Here is a 19,572-nt window from a genome sequence, read left to right on the forward strand (position 1 = left end):
AGTTACGCGCTTAACACTCACCGAATTACCAGACTTGAGGTGGCCGCTGGTGGCTCTCAGTGCGAAGGACTTAGAACCAGGAGAGCTCAGACCAGCGCTTTTTTTTTTTAATATTTTTATTTATTTCTAGGAGAGAGAGAGAGACAGCGTGAGTAGGGGAGGGTCAGAGAGAGAGGGAGTGACAGACTCTGAAACAGGCTCCAGGCTCTGAGCTGGCAGTCAGCACAGAGCCGCGAGATCATGACCTAAGCGAAAGTCGGACGCTTAACCGACTAAGCCACCCAGGCGCCCCTAGACCAGCGCTCTTTTTGAATTGAGCCCCAGGGGACCCTCAGGGAGAGTCGTTGGCAGGTGGCCGACCGAAGTCAGGGGTGATAGTGTTCCTTGGGTAGGTTGGCAGATTAAGCTAAGGTAAGTGTTCTTAAGAAAATAGGAAATTTACAGAATTTTAAAAAATGAACTTTTAAGTTCCTGACGTCAAGGAAAGAGGTTAACAATTAGTGTCTACTTTGCCTAAATTTACTGTTCATGGACTTTATGTTTACCGTAAAAAAATATTCTCCTTTCTTTGCTCTATCATCCCTATTAATGGAAAGAGCATAAGATAAATAGGTTGTGAAATTAGGGCCAGAAAATTGTCTACAGTGGCAACACTGAAGCCTGTAGAAGCCAGAAAATGTAATGGCTAATTGGCCAAAGCCGAGGATTTATAAAGCGTTATTGACTCTCAGAATCAAGAAACAGTTAGCCAAGGATACTTTTTAAAATTAAATAGTGGTGACAAGTCTTTTGCAGCTATTCAGCTATTAATTACACTGCAATCATTTTTAACACACTGGTAAGTGTAACTTAAAATGGTGTAACAACTATTGTACCAGCTCCTAGAGTGTTGAAAAACCAAAGCCAATTCTTGAATGTCCCGTAGGTACAAATGACTGTCTTACCCTGGATCTTATCCAGTTTGCTGCAGGGTCACATGCCCCACTAATGGCTGTTAGACCAGTTCTTCTGGGCCAGTGATGACACCTGGTGGTCAGGGTACTACTACTCTCTTAATTCTCCTGAGTTGGCTTGCTACTGACAAATCAGTTCAAATCAGTTCAAATCAGTGTTGCAGGCAATCACTTATTCAACAAATACATGTAAGTTGAGTCCTTTAAGCTTATTACCTTATATCATTCTCAAAGCAAACCAGTGCCGTAGAGTTTCCCATTTCGTGGGTGAATAAGCTGAGACTCAGAAAGGTTAACTTTCCCAAGGCCCCCACATCTGGTAAGTGAAATGCCAAGATCCTGATACAGGTCTGTCTGATTTCAAGCAGATTGATGCCGCAGGAAGGAGTAAAGTGTGCTGTGCTGAATAGGGAACTTCCTGATGGTTTTAACAAGCAAGGGGTATAATTTGATTTCTAATTTGCAAGAGTTGGAAAGGAAAAAGCAGAGTATCCTGGGTTAAACATACCCCCTTCTCTTCCAACAAAAATGTGACCTTAATAAAAATCAGTAGGGTTGAGAATAGTGCTCTGTGTGGCCAAACAAACAAAAACCCCTAGTTTGGAGTGAAATGATTCTTAAGGAGCCTGTGCCTTGTTAGGTGGAGGTAGTTGGTGTAAAGCTAAGAACAAGGATTTAGAATGAGGCAGATCTGTCCCTAAATCCTGACTCCACGGTGGTTAACCTGGGTAGGTTACTCAGCCTCTCAAAGATTCTAAGTATAAAATAGAAACCATCACTGGCATATGGGGTTATTGTGAGGATTTAGTTAGATGATGTACTGAAAACAGCTACCACAGTGCTGTAGCACCCAATTGATGTTTAAAGAGAAGACCAGGAGCTTGTCTGAGAGGGCTTGCTTCCTTTAGGTGTTGATACTTAATTCCTTTATCCTGACAATTACAAAAGTATTGGTTTGAAGAAGATATCTTAGGGACACCTGGGTGGCTCAGACAGTTAAGTGTCCGACTTCGACTCAGGTCATGATCTCACCATCTATGAATTCAAGCCCCACGTCAGGCTCTGTGCTAACAGCTCAGAACCTGGAGCCTGCTTCAGATTCTGTCTGTCTGTCTGTCTCTCTCTCTCCTCTCTCTCTCCGCCTCTCTCTGCCATTCCCCCTTCACGTTCTGTCTCTCTCTCTCAAAAATAAACATTACAAAAAATTGAAAAAGATACCTTATTCTACAAGGTGGGGGGGGGAGGAGAAAACCTGAAATACCTAAAGGATGTGAATTATTTTTAAATTGCCTAACTTTTAATTATTGGGTGCCAGGCTAGGCATTGCATCTCTAATTAAATGCTAGAATTTAATTTTTAAAAATAACTTTATGTGCCCCTTATAAATCAAATATGGGTAACACTATAACATTTCTCCCATTAAAAAATATGAAATTAACTACATAGAAAAGGGTTAACATAGCAGGCTCAGGACTACTTTTCTTAGAAAGGCCTGCTTACAATGTTTTTGCTGGTATCAGGGAATTGAATGGTCACCAGTTCCCCAACGCTGATAAAAACTTTAGAGTGGCTCACTGTGCCTAGACTACAAACAATGTGATTTACGCTGAATACTTTCTAGGGGTCTGGAATTTTGGTCTGTGCCAGGGGAAGGGTGTCTATATGACCAGTCACGAAATGAGCTTCCTTGGTAGACAGATGTGTTACCACAATTTGATTCCAGAGTAACTGTGTTCTGGGTGACTCCAGAAACTTGCCCTTTGTTTCCCAGGAACTTTGGTCCATGGACCTTTTTCCCTTTCCTGATTCTGCTTTGTGTCCTTTCACTATAATAAATCTTAGACATGAGTATGACTATATGCTTAGTCCTATGAGTCTTCCCAGTGGATCACTCAACCTGGGGATGTTCTTGGAGACCCCTGATACATGAATGTACATAAAATAATAATTCATCTTTTAGAAGCCTTAGAGGTACATAGCAAACTATAAATATATTTGGCTTTATACAACTAAAGATACAGATCATTCATTGCTCACCAATATTAATTGAGCATTTACCAGGTTTCTAGCTGTGTATGAGGGGCTCTGAGAAGCACAACAAATAAAAATGCCCATAAATGAATTAGCTCTACTTAATGAAATTAGATCATAGATGTATAATTGCTTGCCAGTAGGAGACAGTATGATTTAGTGCCTAATCAATGGGTGAGACCGTATATGAGTGTTGTTGAAATTCTGCAGGTAGAGAATTTATTTGCAGCTGAAAACCATATTGACTTTTCAGTTGAGCATGCCAGGGGGATGAATTTGCATTGACAAAGAAGTGAGGGCGAGAGGGCAGCTTGAGCAGGTCATCAGTAGGAGCTGGTGATAGATCAGCCTGATTGCAGAGAGAGTTCACACTGGACAGAAGCAAAGATAAAGACTTGGAATACTATTTCAAAGAGTTTGCTTTCCACTGCTCATAGGATAGAAGTCAATTTGAGATTCTTGCACCAAGTTGTAATGTGATTAAAGTGGCATTGAAGCTGGCTAGTGGGCTGATGCTTGTCAGATTCAAGTGGGGATAGACTAGAAGTGGGGAGACAAAGTAGGAGCCTGCTAAAATAACCCAGGAAGGAGCTAATAAGAACCTAAACTTAGAAGTTTTTTATATAAGTGACTGATAAAATGATAATACTATGACAGATGCACTTATGACATGACAAAGAAGTCCAGAAGATTCTGTTTCATTCTGTTTTGTTGAGGTATATTGTGGTATATTTGAGGTATACTTGTTGATAGTATACTGTGAGGGAGGATATGAAGAGGTAGGTTATATGTTTAACACACTACATTGAGGTGACAGTGAGCCTGATAAGCAAGCAGCTAGAGACATATTTATTGTAGATTTCTTAGATTCTGTTCTATTGCAAATAAGGTTGCTTACTAGAATTTCCTTACACCATTTACACTCTTAAAGATTAGTAGTGGAAATTAATTTTAGAAGGATCCAGTTTCTCCTGGGAAAGTGTGTTTAGTGAAGAGGTTAGAAATAATATAAAGACTAGAATGTGTTTATTTGTGATAAATGTTATTAAAATTGTCAGATTTTACATGATAGTAAATGAAACATTCAGAAAATACTTTGTATGATTACAGTAATCTAATAAACTGAAACCAAATTATTGCCTAATAAAATATTTTTGAACCTTTCAAAAAGACAGAAAATTACATTATTTAAATCTTTTAAGAGCATGCTTCCTTTGTAAAAAGCATTTAAATCTCTTGAGGTTTCTTAAGACTGTCAAAACAGGTTTCATTTCTAGTCTGTATTAATAAAGGAATAGGAAGAAAATTTTCCTATATTTTTAGGATTCCCAAGTTTGCCATATTTTGTTCATCTTTTTTCTTTTGTGCTCAAAAGAGCACATCTTTTTTCTTTTGTGCTAAGTTTCACATGAACTTGTGGCAGAAAACCATGTGAATTCAGGGAGTATCCGGGAAGCTAATGAGCACATCTGTGTATTAGATCTTTTACTTTGTAAACAAGCTGAAGGAATTTCTTCTCTTTGGCCAGAATATATCCTCATGTTTTCAAGATTTTAGCTCACTCACTTTGTGTACTTATTTTTAGCAATTTTTTTCCTTATTGCAAAAGTGATATAGATTCTTATGAAAATTTTAGAAAATAGAAGGGTGCCTAGGTGGCTCATTCTGTTGAACATCCTACTTTGGCTCAGGTCATGATCTCATGGTTGGGTTTTTGGGTTCGAGTCCCTTGGGCTTTGCATCAGCAGTGCAGAACCTGATTAGGATTCTCTCTCTCTCTCTCTCTCAAAAATAAAAAAACATTTTTAAAACTTTTTTTAAACTTAGAAAATAGAAAAGCAAAACAGAAAGAACAAAAATTGCATATAAAGGGCCAACTAGAAATAATCGCTGTTCTATTTTGGTATTTCATATGGGGTCTTTATTGATACACACACACACACATCACATCACATACTTTTTAAAAATCCAAAATAGTATCATAATGTACTTAATATGTTTTTCCCTTAATGTGTCTTCCCATATTATTACAGATTCAACTACAAAATAATTTTTAATAGGTTGTATACCATCCCATGATATGGGTCTCCATGGTTTATTGAACCATGCCTCTTTTGAAATAGTCTTTATTCTATGTTTTTTTAATGTTTTATTTATTTCTGAGAGAGAGAGAGAGAGACAGCATGAACAGAGGAGGGTCAGAGAGAGAGAGAGAGGGAGATACAGAATCTGAAACAGGCTCCGGGCTCAGAGCTAGCTGTCAGCACAGAGCCCGACGCAGGACTTGAACCAACGAACCTTGAGATCATGACCTGAGCTGAAGTCAGACACTTAACCAACTGAGCCACCCAGGGGCCCCTATCTATTTTTTTTTTTTTAGGTTTATTTATTTATTTTGAGAGATAGCGCAGGAGTGCGGGGGTGGGAGAGCGAAAGAGAGAGAGAATCCCAGGCTGGCTCCACACCATCACCACAGAGCCCCATGTGGGATTGTTACCTGAGCCGAAACCAAGAGTCGGATGCTTTACTGACTGAGCCACCCAGGTACTCCTGTATGCTATCTTTTTAATTAATACTTTTATGAATACACTACAGTGAGCATCATTAAAGCCAAATTTTGAGCACATCTATTATTATTTTTTAGGACTAATACTTAGAAATGGAATTATTGAATCAAAGGGCATGCATATTTCAAATGCCCTTGATAAATTATTATCAACTTGCCCTTCAGTACATTAAGTTGACTTTTTAAGATAAAAAATTACTGGGGCGCCTGGGTGGCTTAGTCGGTTAAGCGTCCGACTTTCGCTTAGGTCATGATCTCGCGGTTCGTGGGTTCGAGCCCCGCGTCGGGCTCTGTGCTGACTGCCAGCTCAGAGCCTGGAGCCTGTTTCAGTCTGTGACTCCCTCTCTCTCTGACCCTCCCCTGCTCACGCTGTCTCTCTCTCTCTCTCCTAGGAAAAAAAAAAAAAGATAAAAAATTACTAATGATTAGCAAATATAAAAAATAACCAGTATTAGAAAACGCTATTTGACCATATGGCACAGAATTCTCTTTTTTTTCATATATAATTCACATACATATCATATTAGTTTCAGGTGTACAACATAGGGATTTGACATTTGTATACATTGCAAAGTGGTCACCACAATAAGTCTAATTACCATCTGTCACCTTACAAAGTTAATATTCTATTATTGACTATATTTCCCATGCTATACACTGTCTCCCCATGACTTATTTATTTTATTAACTGGAAGTTTGTACTTCTGAATCTCCTTCACCCATTTCATACCCTCCCAACCCTTTCTCTGTGGCAGCCACCAGTCTCTTCCCTGTATTTATGAGTCTGAGTTTTGTTTTGTTTTTTTAGATTCAAAATGTAAGTTAAATCATATGGAATTTGTCTTTCTTTGCCAGACTTATTTCATTTATTATAATACAAGATCCATCTAGGTTGTCACAGATGGCAAGAAATCATTCTTCTTTATGATTGAATAATATTCCATTACATATGTATACCATATCTTTATGCATTCATCCATCAGTGGACACATAGGTTGTTTCCATTATCTTGGCTATAGTAAATAATGCTGTGGTGAATATAGGGGTGCATATATCTTTTTGAATTAATATTTTTGCTTTCTTCAGATAGCCAGTAGTAAAATTGCTGCATCATATTATGGCTCTATGTTTAATTTTTTAAAGACTCTCCATACTGATTTCCATAGTGGCCACACCAATTTACATGCCCACCAATAGTGCCCAAGGGTTCCCTTTTCTTCACATCCTCCCTAATACTTGTTATTTCTTGTCTTTTTGATAATAGCTATTCTGACAGGTGTAAAGTGGTATCTCATTGTGGTTTTGATTTGCATTTCCCAGATGATACGTGATGTTGAGCATCTTTTCATGTGCCTGTTAGCCATCTGTATGTTTTCTGTAGAAAAATGTCTATTTAAATCCTCTGCCTATTTTTTTAAGTTTTTAAAAAATTCCAGTTAGATAACATATAGTGTATTATTAGTTTCAGGTATACAACAAAGTGATTCTGCACTTCCATACAACGCTTGGTGCTTCTCAAAACAAGTGCACTCCTTAATCCCCATCACCTATTAAACACATCTCCCCCACCCACCTTCCCTCTGGTTCCATCAGTTGGTTCTCTATAATTAAGAGTCTGTTTCTTGGTTTGCCTCTCTTTTTTTTTTCTCTTTGCTCATTTGTTTTGTTTCTTAAATTCCATATATGAGTGAAATCATACAGTATTTGTTTTTTTCTCACTTATTTTGCTTAGGACATGACTCTCTAGCTCCATCCATGTCCTTGCAAATGACAGTGTTTCATTCTAGATATGTCTCTTGAAGCAAAGGAAACAAAAGCAAAAATAAACTATTGGGACTTAATCAAAATAAAAACTCTGCACAGCAAAGGAAACAATCAGCAAGACTAAAAGGCAACCTACAGAATGGGAGAAGATATTTGCAAATGACATATCTGATGAAGGGTTAGTGTCCAAAATATATAAGAAACTTAAGAAACTCAAGACCCAAAGAACAAACAATCCAATTAAAAAATGGACAGATGACATGGAACAGACATTTCTCCAAAGAAGACATGCAGATAGCCAATAGATGCATGAAAAGATGCTCAACATCACTAATTATCAGGGATATACAGATCAAAACTACAATGAGATATCACCACATGCCTGTCAGAATGGCTAAAATCAACAACACAAGAAACAACAGGTGTTGGTCAGGATGTGGAGACCAATTTGCCCGTTGGTGAGAATGCAAACAGGTATAGTCATTGTGGAAATAAATATGGAGGTTCCTCAAAAAATTAAAAACAGAACTACCCTACAATCCAGCAGTTACACTACCAGGTATTTACTCAAAAAATACAAAAATACTAATTCAGAGGGATACATGCACCCTGATGTTTATAGCAGCATTATCTACAATGTCCAAAGTATGGAAACAGCCCAAGTGTCCATTGACTGATGAATGGATAAAAAAGATGTGGTGTGGGGCGCCTGGGTAGCTCAGTCAGTTAAACATCCAACTTCGGCTCAGGTCATGATCTCACGGTTCATGGGTTCATCGCATCGGGCTCTGTACTGACAGCTGGCTCAGAGCCTGGAGCCTGTTTCAGATTCTGTATCTCCCTCTCTCTCTGACCCTCCCCTGCTCACGCTGTCTTTCTCTCTCTCTCTCTCTCTCTCAAAATAAATAAAACATTAAAAATATTTTTAAAAAAAGATGTGGTATATGTGTGTATGCGCGCACACACACACACACACAGGAATATTACTCAGCTATGAAAAAAAATGAAATCTCTGCCTATTTTTTTAATCTTTAAAAAAAAGTTTTTAATGTTTATTTTTGAGAGAGCGCACAGGGAGGGGCAGAGATAGAGAAGGGGACAGAGGATCGAAGCCGGCTCTGTGCTAACAGTCAAGAGCCTGATGTGGGGCTTGAACTCATGAACCGTGAGATCCTGACCTGAGCCAAAGTCAGACCGTGAAACCAACTGAGCCTCCCAGACACCCCTCTCTGTCTATTTTTAATTGGATTGTTTGTCTTTTTATTACTGAGTTGTATGAATCCTTTATATATTGGATTTTAATCTCCTTATTGGTTATATGATTTTCAAATATCTTTTCCCATTCAGTAGGTTGCATTTTCGTTTTGTTGATCGTTTCCTTTGCTGTGCAAAAGTTTTTAATTAAGATTGTCCTGTTTATTTTTGCTTTGTTTCTTTTGCCTTTGGAGTCAGATCAAAAAACATCACTTAGATCAATGTAAAGAAGTTTACCACTTATGTTTTCTTCTAAGAGTTTTATGATTTCAGGTTTAACATTCAAGTCTTTAGTCCGTCTTAAGTTGATTTTTGTGTATGGTATACAATAGTGGTTCAGTTCATTTTTTTGCATGTAGCTGTCCAGTTTTCCAAACACTGTTTATTGAAGTGATCATCCTTTCCCCATTGTATATTCTTGCCTCCTTTGTCCTAATATTATTTATTTATTTATTTATTTATTTATTTAGAGTGTAATTGAGGGAAGGACAGAGAGAGAGAGGAAGAGAGAATTCCAAGCAGCCTCTGCACTGTCAGCACAGAGCCTGATATGGGGCTTGAACTCATGAACTGTGAGATCATGACTTGAGCCAAAGTCAGAAGCTTAACTGACTGAGCCACCCAGGTAGCCCTCCTTTGTCCGAAATTAATTGAACATATGTGCATGGGTTTATTTCTGGGCTCTCTATTCTTTTTCACTGCTCTGTGAGTCAGTTTTATGTCAGTGGCATAGTGTTTTGATTACCATAGCTTTGTAGTGTTGTTTGAAATCAGGTAGTGTGATACCTTTGGCTTCGTCTTCTTTCTCAGCATTATTTTAGCTATTCGGGGTCTTTTGTGGTTCCATACAAATTTTAGAATTATTGGTTTCAGTTCTGTGAAAAATGTATTTGGAATTTTAATAGGGATTACACTGAATCTGTAGATTGCTTTGGATAGTATGGACATTTAAACAATATTAATTGAGTCCGTGAGCCTAGACTATCTTTCCACTTATTTATGTCAGTTTCTTTCATCATTGTCTTATATTTTCATTTTTTAGGTCTCTTGCCTCTTGGTTAAATTTATTTCTAGGTAACTTATTCTTTTTTCTTTTTCTTCTTTCTTTTTTTTTCTTAGACAGAGAGAGAGTGTGTGTACAAAGGGGGATGGGAGTGGCAGAGAGGGAGAGAAAGGGAGAATCCCAAGTAGGCTCCACGCTCAGCATGGAGCCCAGGATGGGGCTCAATCCCACAACCCTGGGATCATGACCTGAGCCAAAATCAAGAGTTGGACACTCAACTGACTGAGCCACCCCGGTGCCCCTATTTTATTCTTTTTTATAGGATTGTAAATGGGATTATTCCTTTGATTTCTCTTTCTGCTACTTGGTGTATGGAAATACAACAGATTTTTGTATATTAATTTTGCATCCTGCAGCTTTACAGAATTCATTTATTCTAACTGATTTTTGGTACAATTTTTAGTGCTTTCTATATGCAGTATCATGTCATCCACAAATAGTGTCATCTGCAAATGGTGACAGTTTCACTTCATTTCCAAAATGTATGCCTTTTATTCCATTTTCTTGCCTAATTGCTGTGGCCAAGTCTTCCAGTGATATGTTGAATAAAACTAGGGATAGTGGGCAGCCTTGTCATGTTCCTGATCTTAAAGGAAAAGCTTTTAGATTTTCACTGTTTAGTATATTAACTGTGGTTTTGTCACTTATGGCCTTTATTATGTTTAGGTACATTCCCTTTATACCCAGTTTGTTGAGGAGAGTTTTTATCTTGAGTGGATGTTGAATTTTGTCAAATCCTTTTTCTGCATTTATTGAGATGATCATATATTTTTTAATCTTTTGTTAATGTGATACATTATGTTGATTGATTTACAGGTGTTGAACCATCCATGCATCCCTGAAATAAATCCCATTTATTTAATCTTAGTATATGATCCTTTTAATGTATTGTTGAATTCAGTTTGCTCATATTTTGTATTTTTGCAGCTATGATCATTAGGGATATTGGCCTGTAATTCTTTTTTTGTGTGTGGTGTTGTTGTGTCATTTTGATATCAGGGTACTACTGGCCTCAAAATGAGTTTAGAAGCTTTCCTTCTTCAATTTTTTTTTTTAAGAGTTTGGGAAGGAGGCACTTGGGTGGCTCAGTTGGTTAAGCATAAGGTCATGATCTCATGGTTTGTGGGATCAAGCCCTGTGTTGGGCTCCTTGCTAATAGTGAGGAGCCTGCTTGGGACTCTCCCTGCTTGCTCTCTTTTTCTCTGTCTCTCTCCAAAAATAAATAAACTTTTAAAAAATAGTGTGTAAAGAGTCTGGGAAAGATAGATATTAATCTTTGAATTTCTAATAGAATTCATCAGTGAAACCATCTGGCCCTGGACTTTTGTTTGTTGAGAGGTTTTTGATTATTGATTTGATCTCCTTAGTAGTAATCAGTATGTTCAGAGTTTCTGTTTCTTCATGATTCAGTCTTGGAAGATTGTAAATTTCTAGGAATTTATACATTTCTTCCATGCTGTCCAGTTTGTTGGCATAAAATTGTTCATAGTAGCCTCTTGTGGTCTTTCATACTATTGTATATTTCTGACAAGTTGTAACTTCTTCCCTTTAATTTCTCTATTTGAGCCATCTTTCTTCATTCTCTTGGGGAAGCTAGCTAAAGGTTTGTCCATTTTACCTTTTCAAAGAACCAGCTCTTGGTTTCATTACCATTTGTCTTTTTAGTCTCTATTTATTTCCACTCTGATCTTTATTATTTCCTTCTTTCTATTAACTTTGGGCTTCATTTGTTCTTCTGTCTCATTTCTTTAGGTGTAAAGTTAAATTGTTTATTTGAGGTTTCTCTTATTTCTTGAGGTATTGCTATGAACTTTGTCTCTTAGAACGTCTTTTACCGTATCATATAGATTTTGGTATGTTGTATTTCTGCTTTTATTAGTCTTTAGATATTTTCTTAGTTCTCCTTTGATTTCATCAGTGAGTTAGTAGTTGTTCAGTAATATGTTGTTTGATCTCCATGTGCCTATAGCTGTTTGAGTTTTTTTCTTGTGATTTCTAGTTTTATACCATTGTGGTCAGAAAAGATGAATGATATTATTTCAGTCCTCTTGAATTTATTGAGATTTGTTATGTGGCCTACAATGGGATTTGATCCTGGAGAATGTTTCCTAGGTACTTGAGAAGAATGTGTATTTGGATGCTTTTGGATGGAATATTCTGTATATGTCTGTTAAGTCCATCTGGTCTAACGTGTCATTTAAAGTTAACATTTCCTTATTGATATTCCACCTAGGTAATCTATCCATTGACATAAGTGGGGTGTTAAAATTCCATATTATTATTGTGTTCCTATCTATTGGCCCTTGAGGTCTTTCAGTATTTGGTTTAGATCTTTTGGTGCTTTCCGTTGGGTGCATTTATGTTTATAAATGTATCTTTTTGCTGGATTGTGTCCTTAGTCATTCTTGTTTTAAATAGACTATTCTAAAGTCTATCTTGTCCAATATGAGTATAACTATACCAGCTTTCTTTTTGTTTCCACTTTCATGGAACATCTTTTTACATCCCTTCATTTCAGTCTGTGTGTGCCCTTCTGAACTGAATCTTTTGTAGGTAGTATATAGATGTGTCTTGTTTCTTAATCCATTCATCCACTCTACATCTCTTGATTGGAGAACTTAGTCCAGTTTACATTTAAAGCAGTTATTGGTAGACATGTACTTATTACCATTTTGTTAAGTGTTTTCTGGTTGTTTTTGTAGTTACTCTCTTCCTTTCTTGTTCTTTCTCTTTTCCCTTGTGGCTTGATGACTTTCTTAGGGTTGCGTTTAGATTCCTTCCTTATTTTCTTTTGTGTATTTGCTATAAGTTCTTGCTTTGTGGTTACCATGAGGCTCACATATATCATCCTATGTATATAGCAGTCTACTTTAAGTTGAAATCAACTTAAATTTGAACACATTCCAAAACTCTACAGTTTTTATTCTCCCCTGACATACTCTATGCTTTTGGTGTCACTTTTTACATTTCTTTTTTATGTATCCCCTAACTAATTACTGTAGTTTTAAATTTTACCACTTTGGGGGCCCTTGGATGGCTCAGTTCGTTAAGCATCTGACTTTGGCTCAGGTCATGATCTCACGGTTCGTGGGTTCAAGCCCTGCATTGGGCTCTGTGCTGACAGCTAGCTCAGAGCCTGGAGCCTGTTTTGGATTCTGTGTCTCCCTTTCTCTCTGACCCTCCCCTGCTCATGTTGTCTCTCCTTCTCTCTCAGATATAAATAAAACATTAAAAAAATTTTTTTAAATAAATTTTACTACTTTTGTCCTTTTGCTTTTTAGTAGCCTTATAAGTTATTAGTCTACTACCTTTGCTTATATTTACCTTTTCCAGTGAAGTTTTTACTTTTATATGTTTTCTTGTTATTAATTAATGCCATTTCTTTTCAGCTTAAAGAAGTAATATTTCTTTTAAGGCTATTTTAATAGTGATAGACTTCTTTAGATTTTGCTTGTCTAGAAAACTTTCTATATGTCCTTAAATCTAAATGATAACCTTCCTGGGTAGAGTATTCTTGGTTGGATGTATTTTTCCTTTCATCGCTTTGATATTTTGTGCTACGCCATTCTGACCTGCAGAGTTTCTGCTGATAGCCTCATGGGATGTCCTTTGTATACAACAATTTGTCTTTCTCTTCCTGCTTTTAAAATTCTCTCTTTAACTTTTGACATTTTAATCATAACGTGTCTTGGTAGCTGTCTTTGGGTTCATTTTATTTGGAACTGTCTGGGCCTCCTGGACCTGGACATCTGTTTCCTTTCCTAAGTTAGGGAAATTTGGGGCCATATTTCTTCAGGTAAGTTTTCTACCCCTTACTCTCTTTCTTCCACTTGTGGTACCCCAGAAATGTAAATGTTATTCCACTTGATGTTGTCCTAAATGTTCCTTAAATTATCTTCATTTATTAAATTCTTATTTCTGTTTGCTGTTCTGTCTGCGTGAGTTCCATTGCTTTATCTTCGCCCTCACTGATCACTAGTTCTACTTCACCACGTCTTCTGTTGAACCCCTCTGGTATATTTTTCAGTTCAACTGTTGTATTCTTCAGCTCCGTGACTTCTGTTTGGTACTTTTTAAATATATTTTCTATCTCTTTGTTGAAGTTCTTACTGTGTTCGTTCTTCTCCAGAGTTTGGTGAGTGTCTTTATGATCATTACTTTGAATTTTTTATCAGGTACACTGCTTATCCCTGTATCATTAAGGCCTTTTCCTGAGGTTTTGTCTTGTTTTGTTATTTGGAACATGTTTCTTTGCTTCATTATTTTACTTGACTCTCTGTGTTTGTTTCTGTGTTATTAGGTGACACAGCTCCCTCTCTGTCTTGAAGGAGTTGACATTGTGTAGGTGATAATCCTTCTCATTCAACTTTGCCCTAACCCTTGACTATCTGTCAAACCTTTGTGATTATCTAAGCCACCTGATTTATTGATATTCCCCGTTGAGGTTGTGCCAATACCCGTTAATAATCCAAGGGGAGGAATCTCATTTCAGACTGTTTGGAAGCCAGACCCTCAGGCAGGAGCTTTTAAAGTTTGCAAATATATACAGTCCTAATGAGCCACAATCATAATCTATATTAGCCTCCAGACCCGGAGATCTTGAGGTATCCCCCTGGGCAGCACTTGCAAACATTTGGGAAGGCGCGTTGAGCTGTAGCAAGGTCATTGGTATGCACATGGATGGTATTTTCCTGCTTACATTCCCTGGATCTTCCTCCTTAGGCTCTAGATGTATGGGAAACCTGAAGCCTATGCCTTGGGCTGAAGCTCCAGGCGAAGTAAATAGTCCTTTTTCACAAGAAGACTAGAGTTGTGTTTCAGTCTGCTGTCTTTGTAGTCTCCAGGTCATGATGGTCTGCCAAGAACTGTCTTTTGGACTGTTAATGGTCCTGTAGAGCTCTGGAACACCAGTCCTCTTGACCAGCAGTGTCAGATAATCAACAGATGTCCCCTATATGGATTGCACATGCCCACTGGCTTTAGTAAAGGAGCTGGAAAGCAAAGGGGGTAGGACATGCTCCCCAGTTTTAGAAAAGCAGTGGGAAAATGTCTTAACCTCATGTGCTCATATGATTCAGCCGTGTAGTAAGTGCCTGGTCCATGCACATGCACTGGCTTTAGGCTTGGGAGTAGGAGGATGCCCCAACTACTCGCACTTGCCAGCCCCAGCCGGGGCAAGGAGGGGGTGGTGGTTTTGGAACAGCTGGTGCTGGCAGACTGTAGCCAGGGAGTGGGAGGACTCCACAACCGTGTGTGCTCTCTGGTCTCAGCAGGTGCCATGACTACTCACCCAACCCATCCTACCTAGCAAAGCCGTTCCACATCCAAGGTCACCCACCTGTGCTAGTAGGCTGTGTGGAGAGTGCCACAGTGGTGTCTGCCAGTGCCTTCATATGTGGGAAGCATCTAAACTAGCCCCGATTCCTCCAGCCATTGCCCCCAGATCAGCAAATGAATATCCTTCACACAAAACCGCAGTTCTTTTCAAACTACTTTTTTTTCCCTGGGCCTCAGGGTGAGTGAGGCTATACACGAGCCCTCAGTTTCCTATAGCACTTCAGGACCCCCAGACATCAGTCCTGTTGGTTTCACAAGCCAGACATTTGGGGGTCTTGTCTTCATGGTCTGTATCCCAGGGGCTGCCAGGCCTGTTGTGGAGCATCAACCCCTGACACCTCCAGAGGAGTGTGGTGAGCCCCCTCTCTCTTGTGTGTCACCACACCAAGGGCAGGCTTTTTATGAGACTGTGTCTCTGCCTCTCCTACCCATCTTGATGTGGTCCTTTTTTCTTTTGTTGTGGAGAGTACTTCATCTAGTTTTCAGATCTTTATCAGAGAGAAATGATCCATATGTAGCTATAGATTTGATGTTTCTGTGGGAGGAGGTGAGTTCAGGATCTTCCTATGCTGCTATGTTGGACAATCCCTCACATCACAGAGGGTTTTTTTTAATTAATTTATTTTTTAATTCCAGTACGATTAACATACAGTGTTACATTAGTTTTAGGTGTACAATATAGTGATTCATCCATTCTATACACTGCTCAGTGCTCATCATGGGAAGTGTACTCTTCATCCCCTTCATCTATTTCACTTATCTTCCCACCCATCTCCCCTCTGGTAACCACTATTATGTTCTCTATAGTTAAGACTGGTTTTTTGTCTCTCTTTTTTTTTGTTTGTTTTGTTTCTTAAATGCCAGGAGTTAAATCATACAGTATTCCTCCAGTCTTTTTCTGATTGACTTATTTCACTTATTTCACATTACTCTCTAGAACCATCCATGATTTCATTCTTTTTTATAGCTGAATAATATTCCATCTATTGCATTCACCACATCTTCTTTATCCATTCATCAGTCAGTGGACATTTGAGCTGCTTCTATAATTTGGTTATTGTAAATAATGCTGCAGTAAACCTAAAGGTCCATTTATCCTTTCAAATTAGTGTTCTCCTATTCTTTGGGTAAATACCTAGTAGTGTGATAACTGTACCATATGATAGTTCTATTTTTAATTTTTTGAGGACTTCCTATGTTGTCTTCCATAGTGGCTGCACCAGTTTTCATTCCCACCAGCCGTGTGCAACACAAGGGTTCCTTTTGCTCCATATCCTTGCCAATATTTGTTTCTTGTGTTTTTGATTTTAGCCATTCTGACAGGTGTGAAGTGATATCTCATTGTGATTTTGATTTGTGTTTCTCTGATGATAAGTGATATTGAGTATCTTTTCATATGTCTCTTGGCCATATGTATGTCTTTGGAAAAATGTCTTTTCATGTCCTCTGCCTATTTTAATTAGATTATTTGGGGGAGGAGTATTGAGTTGTATAAAGTTATTTATACACTCTGGATACTAACCCCTTATCAGATACATCATTTGCAAATTTCTTCTTCCTATTCTGTACATTGTCTTTTGTTTGGTTAATTTTTTTATCCTTTGCTGTGCAGAAGTTTTATTTTGATATAGTCTCAGTAGTTTATTTTTGGTTTTGTTTCCTTAGGAGACATGTCTAGAAAAATGTTGCTACAATCGATGTCAGGAAAATTACTGCCTGTACTCTCTTCTAGGATTTTTATAGTTTCAGGTCTCACATTTGGGTTTTTAATCCATTTTGAGTTTATTTTTGTGTATGATGTAAGAAAGTGGTTCAATTTCATTCTTTTATATGTAGCTGTCCAGTTTTCCCAACACCATTAGTTGAAGAGTTTACCTTTCTCCCATTGCATATTCTTGTCTCCTTTGTCAAAGATTAATTGACAATAATTAATTAATCATGGGCTTACTTCTGAGTTCTCTATTCTGTTCCATTGATTTGTCTATTTTTGTGCCAGTACAATACTGTTTTAATTGCTACTGCTTTATAGTATATCTTGCTATCTGGGATTGTGATTCCTCCAGTTTTGTTCTTCTTTTCAAGATTACTTTGGCTATTCACAGTCTTTTGTGGTTCTGTACTAATGTTAGGATTATCTGTTCTAGTTCTGTGAAAAATGCTTTTGGTATTTTAATAGGGATTGCATTAAATCTGTAGATTGCTTTGTATAATTGGGATATTCTAACAATATTTTTTCTCTCAATCTGTGAGCATGGAATTTCTTTCCATTTGTGTCATTTTCAATTTCTTCTGTTGGTGTTTTATAATTTTTAAAGTACAAGTCTTTCACCTCCTTAGTTAAGTTTATTCCTAGGTATTTTATTTTGTTGAGTACAATTGTAGATGGGATTATATTCTTAATTTATTTTCTGGTTCATTATCAGTGTATAGAAATGCAACAGATTTCTGTATATTTATTTTGTATCCTGCAACTGTAGTGAATTCATTTATCAGTTCTAGTAGTTTTTTGGTGGAATCTTTAGAATTTTCTATATAAAGTATCATGTCATCTGCAAATGGTGACATTTTACTTCTTCCTTACCAGTTTGGATGCCTTTTTATTTCTTTTTTCTTGTCTCATTGCTGTGGCTAGGACTTTCAGTACTATGTTGAATAAAAGTGGTGAAAGTGGACATCCTTGTCTTGATGCTGATCTTAGGAAAGCTTTCAGCTCTTCACCATTGAGCATGTGTCACAGAATTCTTTATATCCTGACCAGAAATAGGGCCATCTATTCACATTATTAAAATATTTCACTATAGTATATTTATATATAATATATATAAATGTATAGTATACTATAAATATATAGTATATTTCAATATAGTATTGTAATAATGACCACTAACATTTTTTAGTGCCTTTCTCATGTGCCAGAAACTTTTCTAAGCCTTTATATCCTCAAAATACCCTATATCCTCAAAATACCTCTAGCAGGAAGGTACTATTATTACATTTATTACCGTTGTCACTTTTGCTTATATCTGAGAAAACAGAACTGCAAAGAGGCACTGAAAGTTACAGTTAATAAGCAATAGAGCTAAGAGGTAGTTTGGTTTTAGGGTACACTCTTGATCACTAAATTTGGCTGTCTTTAAAATTTTGTTTTCTCATTTTTATGTTTTAACAAAATTGTAGGTAAATATATATGGTATGATTTTTTCTGAATGCCAGTCTCAGAAAACTGGTTCCAGTATGTGACACCACTAAGCAGGTCACTAGACCTGGCCCCCTCTAAATTTGCCCAAGATTATTGTATATCAAACACAAGAAACATAGTACTCATGCATATATGTTTCTTTTTTCAAGGTGTGATTTTCCAATACAAAGTCCTCAAAATTCAAGTCTCAATACTGGATAGTTGTGCCTTATAAAAACATTATTACTATTTTAACCAGTAAGTTGATATTCACTATTGCATCACTAAGTCTTGCATAGTAAGCAGTTCATAAATATTTATTGAAAGAATACAGATATTTGGAGAAAACATCTGTCGTGTCTTTGCTAAGGATGACAAATACACAGAGGTCTCCAAATTAAATATATAGAGAAATCAATTAAGGAAGTATATGCTGTTCTATGTACATAGCTTATAAAGAATTAATGCTCAGTTTAAAGGTGTCAGCCTTTGAGGGATGCTATGAGAGATCCAAAAAAATGTGTTAAGATTCTGAGGAATCTTGAGTTATGTTACCAGTGGGGGACTAGGGTGAGAGTCAAGAGAGAAAATGATAGTCTTCAAATACTAAAACAACAACAACAAAAAAAGTGTGTGTGTGTGTGTGTGTGTGTTTTACATTCTTAATTTTATTTAATTCTTATAAAATCCCTTTTATAGAGATGTTCCCTCCTATTGGGTTTGGATATATGTTAGATGCTATAACATCTATATTGAAAAATAAGAGGCCTAAAACATATAGAAGTTTGTTTTTCTCTCATATAAATTCCAAGCTGATGTGGTGGCTCTGCTCTGTCAAGTTGTCAGGGGCCCTGACTTTATCTTGTTGCTCTGTCATGCCCAGGGTACTGTTCTCATCCACAGGGACTAAGTTGGTTCACCCCACATCCGAATTCTAGCCACTAGGAAAAAGGAAAGGGGAAAAGGAGGTCCCTGTTGCTCATAGCCCATTGACCAGAACTTAAGCAGAAAGCCACATCCAGCCCTAAGAAAGGTTGAGGAATACAGTCTTTGCTGGGTATACCCAAAAAAAGATCCAATTACGATAAAGAAAAAGGGAGGACAAATATCAGGGGACAGCTAGCTTCTGTAACACCACTTCTTTAGAAATGAGAAAGTTAATCTTCAGAAAAGCAATATCATTTGTTCAGGGTCACAAATCAATTAAATGAAAGATATTCGAAACACTGTCCCATAAAGAGGGAATAGACTTATGCTGGGTGCATCAGGAGACAGAACATAGGACCAGTGGGGGCGTGTTAAAGAAGGCATGTCTCTATCCAGTATGATATTAGAAAAGCAATCTCTAACATTCAGAAGAGTACAGTAGTGAATAGGCTGTGTCAGTCCCTTGTCCATTTGCCATGGACATTGTCCTTCATTAGAA

The 19,572-nt window shown here is 37.4% G+C and overlaps 1 protein-coding gene across 1 annotated transcript in view; it reads left to right on the forward strand.

Annotated features, from left to right (window-relative positions):
- Nucleotides 1-19,572, forward strand: part of EEIG2 (EEIG family member 2) — a 103,209-nt gene that overhangs the window by 21,918 nt on the left and 61,719 nt on the right. The window lies entirely within an intron of this gene.

The sequence above is a fragment of the Crocuta crocuta genome, unplaced genomic scaffold (genome assembly GCF_008692635.1).
Source record: "Crocuta crocuta isolate KB4526 unplaced genomic scaffold, BGI_CrCroc_1.0 scaffold274, whole genome shotgun sequence".
NCBI lineage: Eukaryota > Metazoa > Chordata > Mammalia > Carnivora > Hyaenidae > Crocuta > Crocuta crocuta.